Raw genomic sequence first — 10366 nt, 5'->3', positions numbered from 1 at the left:
ACTTGGTCTCATTTTCTGGTATGGAGGCAATGATAAATAATAAACGATCAGTTGATGCATATTTCAACAGGCATGAATCACTGCATAAATGTTAACTACTTATTTATTAATACTTAACTACTGTATATAGTACTTAATGACAAGTACTAAAACAAGTGACTTTTTTTCTTTCTCCCTTTACATGCTCAAAGAAGCAAAGAAAGTTGACCCACATTTCCCAGTTGTTACTACTCTTCATCACTCTTTCAGGCACCATTTCATGAAGCTTTTATTTGACCGTTTTCCATTGGGTAATTAGTTGGATATATTTTTATAATCTGAAGGATGTGTATGGATGTCAAGGTAGCAAAGTCCTGATTTTATATAATCCCTTCCCATTACAAGTTTCATTTTTAAAGTAATTTCATCAAACCCATAGTTTCAGATTTGCTCGATACCCGGGTGTTAGTGGCTCCTCTCAGTGCAGAGGAACTTTGTCCCATTTCAAATGTCTTTTAAACACATTTGTTTCCATACTGCCCTAATCCCACTGTTAAACTGTTTTTTTCAGTAATGGTTTCATTACTGACTTTCTGTTCTTTCCTCATAGCTGTGGAATTTGTTCATATTTGCCATTCTGGTTGGAGCTGGCTCTTCTACTAGTCCTTCTTTTTATTAGGATCTTCAAGGTCTTGGGATTCTTTCTTTTTTCTTTCTTTTTTTATTATGTTCAGTTAGCCAACATATAGTACATCATTAGGTTTTGATGAAGCGTCCTGGGGTTATTTCTTATTTGCTGATACATTATAATTGTGGAATGTGAATGGCAGCTTTGCTTCAAAATCGACAGTTTTATCAATGAGGAAATTCCAGTAGGAAACAAATTTTCCTTTGCGGTCAGGCTGTTTCAAGAAGAGTTGCCTGGCCCCAGGGATCTGGTTTGGAGTTATGCTGCAAAGTGTCACTCTAAGCCTTTGGAAAGCATTTCCTCAAGCTTCTGCTACCCAGTGGCTTATGAGTTGATGACAGCAAAGCTCACCATAGCAGCCCTTCTTCCTTCATCCATACTTACTCAGCTTTTCCGGGTATAGCACATGAAGCTCTAATCAGTTATTAATATCTTCAGTTGGAATTTAAGTCTCTACGAGTATCTCCTAACTTTGGTAACATACTCTTAATGTAAGTTGCAAGTTTTCATTGTAAGAAAAAAAAAAATTTCCCCAGGTAAACTGAGCATAACTTTGCTCTCTTCTTGGCCATACCTCTCTTCTCCTTAGACATCAGTTGTTGACAGGTAACCTCCAGCTTTCTGGAGTTTGGCCCTTCCATCAGGGCTGCTGACAAATTACAGAGTCACAAGAATTCTATAAATTAGTGGTTGCTAAACATGAGAATGCATTAGAAGAATGACATTGAATGCCTTAAAAAAGGAAGATTGCTTATGAAGTCCCTCTGAATTTCAGATTCAGTGTATCTAAAAGTGAGGTCTCAGCATCTCTAATTTTATGTAGCTCCTTAGGTGACTATGAGATAAAAATAAATTTCAGAACCACTGTCCTAAATGGCTATTTTTGTTTTTACACATAATGACTTAGATTCTATTACAAACTTCAATCCTTTGTGATTTAGTTCACAAAATATTTTCAGTTCCCTCCAATTATTAATATATTTTTTTTAATCTATGTTGTGTTGAACAATGGATTTATAGGATTTGGGGCTAACAAATACAAACATTATTGGACCAACCTATGCCTTCAGACCTATACAGAATTTTTACCATCGCTGACAAGGAAGGGAAATCTTTATGTTTTAATTTAATTTAGTTAACAAATATAAACTACCAGGACCAATGTTAATGAAACAGTGGAATAAAAGGAGCCAGTGAAAGACTCCAAGGCCAGGAAGAAAAAGACCTGATTGTCCCTGTAACCGTGGCAGGAAAGGCATTTGGAAAGGTAATGAAATGGTCAAAGGCACTGGTATGAAAATAATCGTCTTGCCCTGGTAGACTTCCCCAAACGAACAGGGGAAACTCTAGTTACGCGTTGAAGGTGGGGGTCGGACATGCATCTTCACATAAGCAACAGACCTTCATCTTTCACTTGCTCTGCAACTGTGCCTTCATGCTCTGGTATTAGGACAAAAAATGAATTTCCACGTATACTACAGAAACTGCTAATTTATAAAGTGAAATGAGGAGTGTATCCATTTCATCATAATTATCCTACAAAAAGAAGTTCAGCTTTCCACAATCAATACATGCTAACCAAAGTTCCTAAAGAGAGGGTGTCTTTTTTTGTCTCTGAGTAGGATTGAAAATAAGATTGGAAGCAAACTGTATTGAGCTTACAGAGAGAACAAAACAGGGATACTTATTTGGATATAAGATACATGAGGTGGGGCTAAGTAACGTACTAACATTTCTGAATATGCTGGCTTTGGTATAAAAAAGACCCTCAAGCAGGTCATCTAAGCAGCCAGATAGCAACGTCCCAGAACTGTACGGCACTACGTGTAGTGATTAAACTTGGGTATCACCTGCATCTCGGTCTAACTAGTTGAACAGACAGAATATGCACTCTATCAACTGCACGACAGTCTTGTGAATCCCGCATGGCGTACAGGCTACAGGGTTCCTAACAAATGCTTTCTTGAAATGTCTGTTAGGGGGTCACTGAGTTTGGGGTTAGAAGAGAATAGCAAATGAAAATGCAGTGCAGTGGGGCTAATCCAGGATTGGGGAGTGGACAGGTCATCTAGGATCAGTAGGCCAATACTAGTTGTCTTACGCAAGTACTATTTTGCCCTGCTCTGCTTTGGTTTACCCTACATCCTTGCTGTCCTCTCACCTTACCCTTTTGGTGGGGGGTCTACAAATTTCGCCCAGTATTCCATGCTTCTACCATGATACCATTCCCATTTGCCTTATTTCATAAAGTCCTATTATACAGTGAGATGGTGTTTCTTTGGCATTCCCACCTTTGTAAGATGACAAAATATGCCTTTAGCGTGTAAATGTGAACTCGGTAGGTCTCCTTCGTGCCTTAATTTGTTTAAATCTAGTAGTGGTGATATGTTTAACCAAGCTAGCCATACTTTCTTGCCCCAATCCTCTTTTTTATTCATTTAACAAACATTTTTTGATTTTCCAAGCTGTTGCACTTGTGAGCAAGAGGCATGTCCAATAACTAGTCTAGTGTGGTCACACATCTGTTTCAGAAGGGAACACCTGAGGACAGTATCTCTTATATTAATAGAAAACAAATGAGTTCTCAGATATTACAAACATGGGGGCAAAAGCAGATCTTTCTGTGGGAGCACTGACAAGCAAAGGAGACATCTAGAATACCACAGCTCATCCCAAAAGGCAGATGCCGACTCCACTTTAGCAAAGATCTACCAGTGGGATAATGAGCCAGGGACAGTGGAACTTATGTAACATATCGATTTCTATTTGTCTTAATTAGCACTCTGTTCTTACTGAGCTAACTAAATTAGCCCACTTTATGAGACCTATAACACAGCATCCCTAGGAACCCTGAACATGTTAATCGGTAATAATATGTGCTCTGGAGCCCTCCTCCCTGGGTCTGCATCCTGTCTCCCAATACTGGCTATATAGGCAACCTTCCTGTATACAGGTTGATTCCTGTCCTCTACCTATCTACTTCCTCATGGATAGAATTGGAATAATAACAGTACATACCTCATTAAGATTTTGTGAGAATTAAATTCAAGTAAAACATCTTGAACGGTACACGTAAACTAGGGTCATCTTTAGTCTGAACTCGGTATGAACTAGACCACTTACTTCATATGAACAACAAGCATGTTTTACTTCTTCATAGTCCCCACAGGTGGTGGTTGCTCCAAAGATGTTAGAGAACTTAGTGGATCCCGGTTCACAGATTTGAAAGACACTGGGTTGTGCCTCCTTCCTTGAAAATCTGTCATATGGTTGAAGCTTTTCATTTCTAACATGACTTAGGACCTTTTCTTCCTGCTCTGCATGCTGAGTAACAAGGCCTATCAGAAGCTATGAGAAAATAAAGTGAAAAGCAAGCATTGCGTGGGTCATGCATGCCACTTCTCCCATTCTTTAATAATGAAGACAATAAATAATACTTGCTTGAGGTTAGGCTTGACGGAGTTCTCTAACTAGTTGTGTATTTGTTATACTGTGCCAAATTACATATATGAAAGTGTGCCCGTAGCGATGTGTGACATAAAAAGAGTTGTGACCTTTTATAAAAAAAGGATAATGAAGTGAGATTAGCATTGGTGGAAGGTGCTAGTTTGACTGCCCTCGAGGCTGAAATTCTTTATCTGGAAAGTAAAAATAGTATGGCAGCCACAGCAGCTGCGGAAACTTTCCCGACAAATTGCCTCCCCGGGAGAGAGGAGTAAGAGATAAATGAATTTTCTGAAAGTTGAAGATTCTGTTCAGATAAACACTCACATATTTCAGACTTATAAATATGTTTGGTATGGATTAGATTTAAGAGAATTTGACTTGACTGTGTCATTTTATGTTTTTAACAAATTACTTGTTATTTTACTATCATCGGAGACATTAAGTGATACTATTTATTGGATACTCATGTTGTCAGAGCTGCACATTAGGAATCACAGATAATTGTCCTCTCCCTATTATAGGAATGCATGAACTAAAGGAAAGACTTATACATATTTTGTTTCACTTATACTGGTGGGGCAGGGGGTTTTATGTTTGTGTTTATATGTACCTTTTATCACAGAGGAGTGTGATTTGTTGTATGTTTGGGATGATAAGGAATCTACAGTTTATTTCTTAACAAGGGAGGTTCAGTGGAGGAGGTAGAATTGGGTACACACTTGGATGAAAAATAATAAAAGCTTAATAGGTTTGACATGTGGCGGGAAATGGCCTCAAAAAGTAACATGCAAAGAGCAGATTATTACTGCTAAAGAAAAAAAATCAGATGATATAAGTAGGCTTAAGATAGCAGGAGGCTCAGAGAGGGAGGGAGGGAGGGAGGGAGGGAGGAAAGAACCCGCAAGTATTTTCTGATAGCTCCAGGTACAGCAGTGTAAACTATAATTTCTACCCTTAAGAGACTTAAAGGGTAACGTACATGAGCTATGATAACAATATAGAGCCGCATGTGATAAGTAGATTAAGAATATGACTCTGCAGTGGGTATTCAAGCTGCTGCGGCTGGGAGGTATGAGGGTGAATAAACCTGTGATGGCAGATGGAGAGTGGACTTTCGAACTGGTTTTGATAGCACACATTTAAATCGTTTAATCTCATTGTAAGAAGGGACAGTCAGGGTCATGCACTGAAACTTCATTCTATTCGTGAAGTATTATTGGTTCTCATACTCTGACCTGGAGCTGAAGAAGAGGGTAAAATGGCAGGAATATTTGTTATGTTCCCTGTATGCATAATCTGATAGAAAAGGGTGGGGCAAGAAGAAGAGGCATGAGGACTGTGAGGAAGATTGAGTCATCTGTGTCTACAAACAAAATGGATAGATATAGGGGACAATCGATGGAGAGAAAGAAAGAAAGGAGACCTGCGGTTTAGACTAGGGAAACTCTTCAGACCAAGAGAGAAAGAGAAGAGGGGTATATTCCATACTGGAACTGAAGCAAATGCCTAAAAAATCAGAAAACTAAAAGGAAGAGACTCATAAGCCTTCATCAACTCCAGCATGATATACCAAGCGAGACCTTAGGGTTTAATTAGTCCAGCTGTATATTGAATGCTACAGTTGCACACTCTGATACATCTTCAGCCTCCTTGAAATACCTTTTGTTCCAAATCACATTCTTATATTGTGCTCAAAATCCTCTTTCCTTTAGCTTCTACATAACTTACTTGGAGCTTTGGGATCAGATGGGGTGTGTCTGTATCAATGTTTAGATCTGGTAAAAACACTAGGAATTACTCTAAAATGTAGGACAGTAACAGCCATTTACAACTATTCTTGAAAATAAGTAAAGAACAAATTAAAGATAGAAAACTTCTTGATATTTAATAGGGTGATTAAGTAATTCTAACTATACACAAATAGCATTATAAATTATTTCATTGGTTGAAAGCCAGCTCACTGAAACACTGAAGACTATCAATATCTAGAGGGGACTCTTCGGTGAGACTGCTGGGAAAGAGATGAGAAAATGTTGGGAAGGAAACTATGATAAAAATTTGGCAAAAACTATGTCAGGTTCATGTATGCCAAGCCCAATATTCTGATTTCAATGTAATATATTGGCATGATTTACGATACATAACAATTACCCTTTGTCTACAAATATTAGGTATTTACCAAGTCTTCCAACTTAACCTTGAAGCAACATAGTTTAGATCTATTATCTATATAGTCCATGTACTTATTTGAGACATTTATATACCTACTTTTATTTTCATCTTTTTACGATATCTTTGGGATTAAGACAGGCAGTGTGAAGAATTAGAAAATCACAGCACTAGGAATCAGAATATTTAAGTTCAGGTCACATTATGGTTACTCACAGCATTTTTTGGTCACCACATATCACTCTTATCTGTAAATGAGAGCACTTGGACTAGATAATACTTAATTTTTTTCTTAGGTCTAAAAGGCTATGATTTTTACATTTATCGTTTATTCTATAAATGATAAGGTTAAAAATATATTCTAAAGCAACAATTCTTATGATACCTAAAGCTAAAGTATAGTAACTATTTCTGTGTTCTTCTTAGTTAGTACCCTTTTTTCTAAATGGTCCCCCGTACAGGTGCTTAAGCACCAAGGTATGAGGGCCATATGCCTGCAATAGATCACTGCCAGTGATTGCCTAGGTGTTTTATCAAGGGTGGTCTTTTATTTTTTTAAGATTTTATTTATTTGACACAGAATAGAGAGAGGGAGAGAGCAAGCACAAGCAGGGGGAGCCACAGGCAGGGGAGAAGCAGACTCCCTGCTGAGCAGGGAGCCCGATGTGGGGACTCGATCCCAGGACTCTGGGATTGTTACCTGAGCCAAAGGCAGATGCTTAACTGACTGAGACACCCAGGCACCCCTAGTCTTCTTACACTTAGCTCTGTTCTCTCAAGTGAAAGCCCTTTGCAGAGAAGCCATGACTGCTGTTTGGTATGCAAGCCCCTCTGCCTGTCCATGTTTGGGAACATTTATGTTATCTCATCTCCTATCTGTTCCTTTCCTTTGTCTGATTTGTGTTCTGGTGATCAAAGTTGTGGATGGCTCCATCGATATAAAAACCAAAATGGATTGAATAGCAAGTACAAATAATGATTTTATTGGCTTTTCTTACTTTAGTCAAAATCACATTGGGCTGATGACTTTAGAAAATAATCTGCAACGTTATTTTTGCCTTTTTCCCTGAGTTATAACCTGGCTTTAGTCCATGCAGTGAACTACTTTTTCTAGATGTGTTACTTACTATGTGCACAAACCACGTTTGACCCTGCATTGTGAGTTCTTCCTACAGTTTGCTGATTTCCCCGTCCAAGGACATGCTGAGAGCAGATTGTGCATCAACTATCAAGGCTTATGTATATAGAGAAGTGACTGGAGACCTCCAGAAAGTGTTCAGTGAAGTGATTATATAAAGTCAGATCAGGGGCAAAGAATTCATCTCTCCCTCGGAAGAGCTGGAGATGCATGCTTGTCGCCGTCTTAGTTTTATGTGGTCTTACTAATGATTAGTTGCCACCACTACCAAGTTGTTTTTTTTTTCTGTCAATTTCTCTTTTTACAGAGAAATAGATTAACTCCACCAATTACTTTCCTACCGTTAAACTACAGACATTGCTGTCTGTGAAAAGATCCTCAACCGAGTATCAGTTTTCACTATTTCAATACCTTGTGAGAAGAGTAACGTTGATACGCTAGTGTACCATCAGGACCTATTCCTGTACCATCAGGAGCTAATTGTCCAACAGTATGTCCTACTTCAGATTCTCTGTAGACGAGCCCATCTTTACCATTACAAAAAGAGTGTGTGCCCTGTGTGCCCAGGAAGAGCTACTCGTTATTCGAATTTATTAGCAATCATTTATTTTTGTTCCCAACGCTGTTGCATTTTTGATGGGTGACGGTTAACTTGGAATTTTATGCAATTATGTAATTTTGAACTATACTGTGAACAACTCCTATAGTATAGTGCAGCCATTCAAAAAGAACTCTCCCGAAAACCTGAAATTCATTTCTCTTATATTTTTTTTCCAGGACAATTGTTTTTCTTACTCCTCCTATTTTATTCTGACCACATCATATGTCTCCTGGATATTCTCTAAGCCTATAGATGGAAGGAATCTTTAGAGTATGTATTCATAGAGATTTTGTAAATTGCGTTTTGATTTTCCATTGTCAGAATTTTATGCCATCTAGATTTCTTGTTAAATTTCCAGTTTGAGCTCTCACAAAACCTCAGTGTAACACTCAACTTATATCTCTAAGTTTTACCTGGCTTTTATATTAAACCCAAGACAAACTAATTTCCTTTGAAATTGGCAGAAACTTTTATTTTCCAGAAAGTTTTGTGACATTTGAAAGTATTCTACAAAAATGTCAGAGTTTGCCTGGTTATGGTTTTATAAAGAAATTCTGGTCTATTCTAATACGGCCTGACCCCAGGTAGAGAGTATTTCCTAAATGAGTTAGTGTAACATGTAGCATACCCAGACAGAAATAAGGCTTGTTAAAATAGAATTCTGGAAAGGGAGCCACTTTCTTCTTATTGCCTATTCAGGACACTTGAATCTTGACCAGAAAAGGGCAGTCTCTACTCACCCAAGAAGTCTGTGGGTGCGGGTGTAGGCGCATATGAGAAATACTCTGGAAAAATGTATGAAGGCCTTATAAAGATAGCAAAAGAATTTGTTAAAAATGGCTGAGTCCACACTGTCTTTTAAGAATGGTGTGCACTTTATTATATATATTTATACATGTTGAACAACTATTAAAGATATAACTTCTAGTTATTTTTAACCAAAGAATCAGTGATAACCCTTACTTGTAGCTGAGTAGAGTTCTAGTCTTTGGTTCTGAGTTATTGACTCTTTCTGAGTTTTCATTCATAAATGTCTGTAAATGTCTATACTCAGTTTGTGCATATTGTATATAGACACACACACTCTTTATTTTACAAAAAGCAAGTGGTAAAATTTTCTCTTAGTTATACTCTTAAACAACAGTGAAATGAAGCTACCCATATAGTCCATGAACTCTTAAAACCCCCCATCCCTCCCTCCCCATCCTGTCAATTATCATCCCTCAATAGGAGAAAGATTTTGCTAACTTTGTTTTCCAAACTCCCAAGTTTGCATAGTGGCTTCCTGCTCTATTTTTGAAAGTCATTATTCTTTAAAAGTATAAGCATGAAAAGAAAAAGAAAAAGTGACATCCGATCCAAGACATTTCCCGGTCAAGTTAAACAAGATATAATTAGGATGATCTTGCCACATCTGATTCTTAATTCAGAGCCTCGTCTGTGGGTTTATGAACCTCTAGGGGAGAATGGAGACCAACTGATCTCTAATTGTGCTTTGTTAATGTCATCATTTAAATGTTTCTTTTTCTAACACATTATTTTCAATAGCTATTATATCTTTTTATGATCTGGTATAAATTGTTCTTTTTTTTTTTTTCTTTCTGCCTTTGAAAGGGATGTTGAAACTTCGGCATGGCTCATGTAAATGTATTGGTTTAAAGAAATTCTGAATAACGTGGTACATTGTCCACCAAGCTTTAAACCACACATTTGACAGGACCAGTGCTGGACATTTGGGTGGACCACAAATGATGCTGAAGACTGACAGGAAGCCACCTCAGTGACACTGAATGCCACTGCTTGTCTGGAGCTCTTATGGGAAAAAAGGGGGTGGGTAAGAAAGAGATCAAGTATGTCCATTGGGGCAGAGACCCTTTCTTGATTGAATTGGCTTTTCTACTATTCATTTGGATTCAGAAACATGCTCTAGAAAGTGACCTTTAAGTAAATGAAAGGGAAAGTTTCTGCCTTAATATTGTCTCATATTCTCTTCCTCTTCTCTCTCCTTCCTCCTCCATTCCTTTTTTTTGTCCCTTTCCTTGTTCTTCCTTCCTGCCCATTTCTGTCTTTCTTAGTCTTCAGTCTCCCCATCACCCCTTTTCTCTTTTTGACCTCCTTTTCTCATCTTCCAGTAAACTCTTCTTTTATATTTGATGGGGGAAGGGAGATACCACTAATAGCAACAAGATTTAGTGACAAATTAGCAAACTGACCAGATATCATCCGGAGCAGCTTACTTTTAAACAACAGTAATGAATTCTACCTGAGCCCTTAGTAGTCATTATGGAATTTTCCCAGACAAGGCAGCTGAAAGAATGCTTTCTGTATATATGGGTATTATATA

The sequence above is a fragment of the Ursus maritimus genome, unplaced genomic scaffold (genome assembly GCF_017311325.1).
Source record: "Ursus maritimus isolate PB19 unplaced genomic scaffold, ASM1731132v1 scaffold_4, whole genome shotgun sequence".
Taxonomy (NCBI): Eukaryota; Metazoa; Chordata; class Mammalia; order Carnivora; family Ursidae; genus Ursus; species Ursus maritimus.
This window is presented reverse-complemented; position numbering follows the sequence as displayed.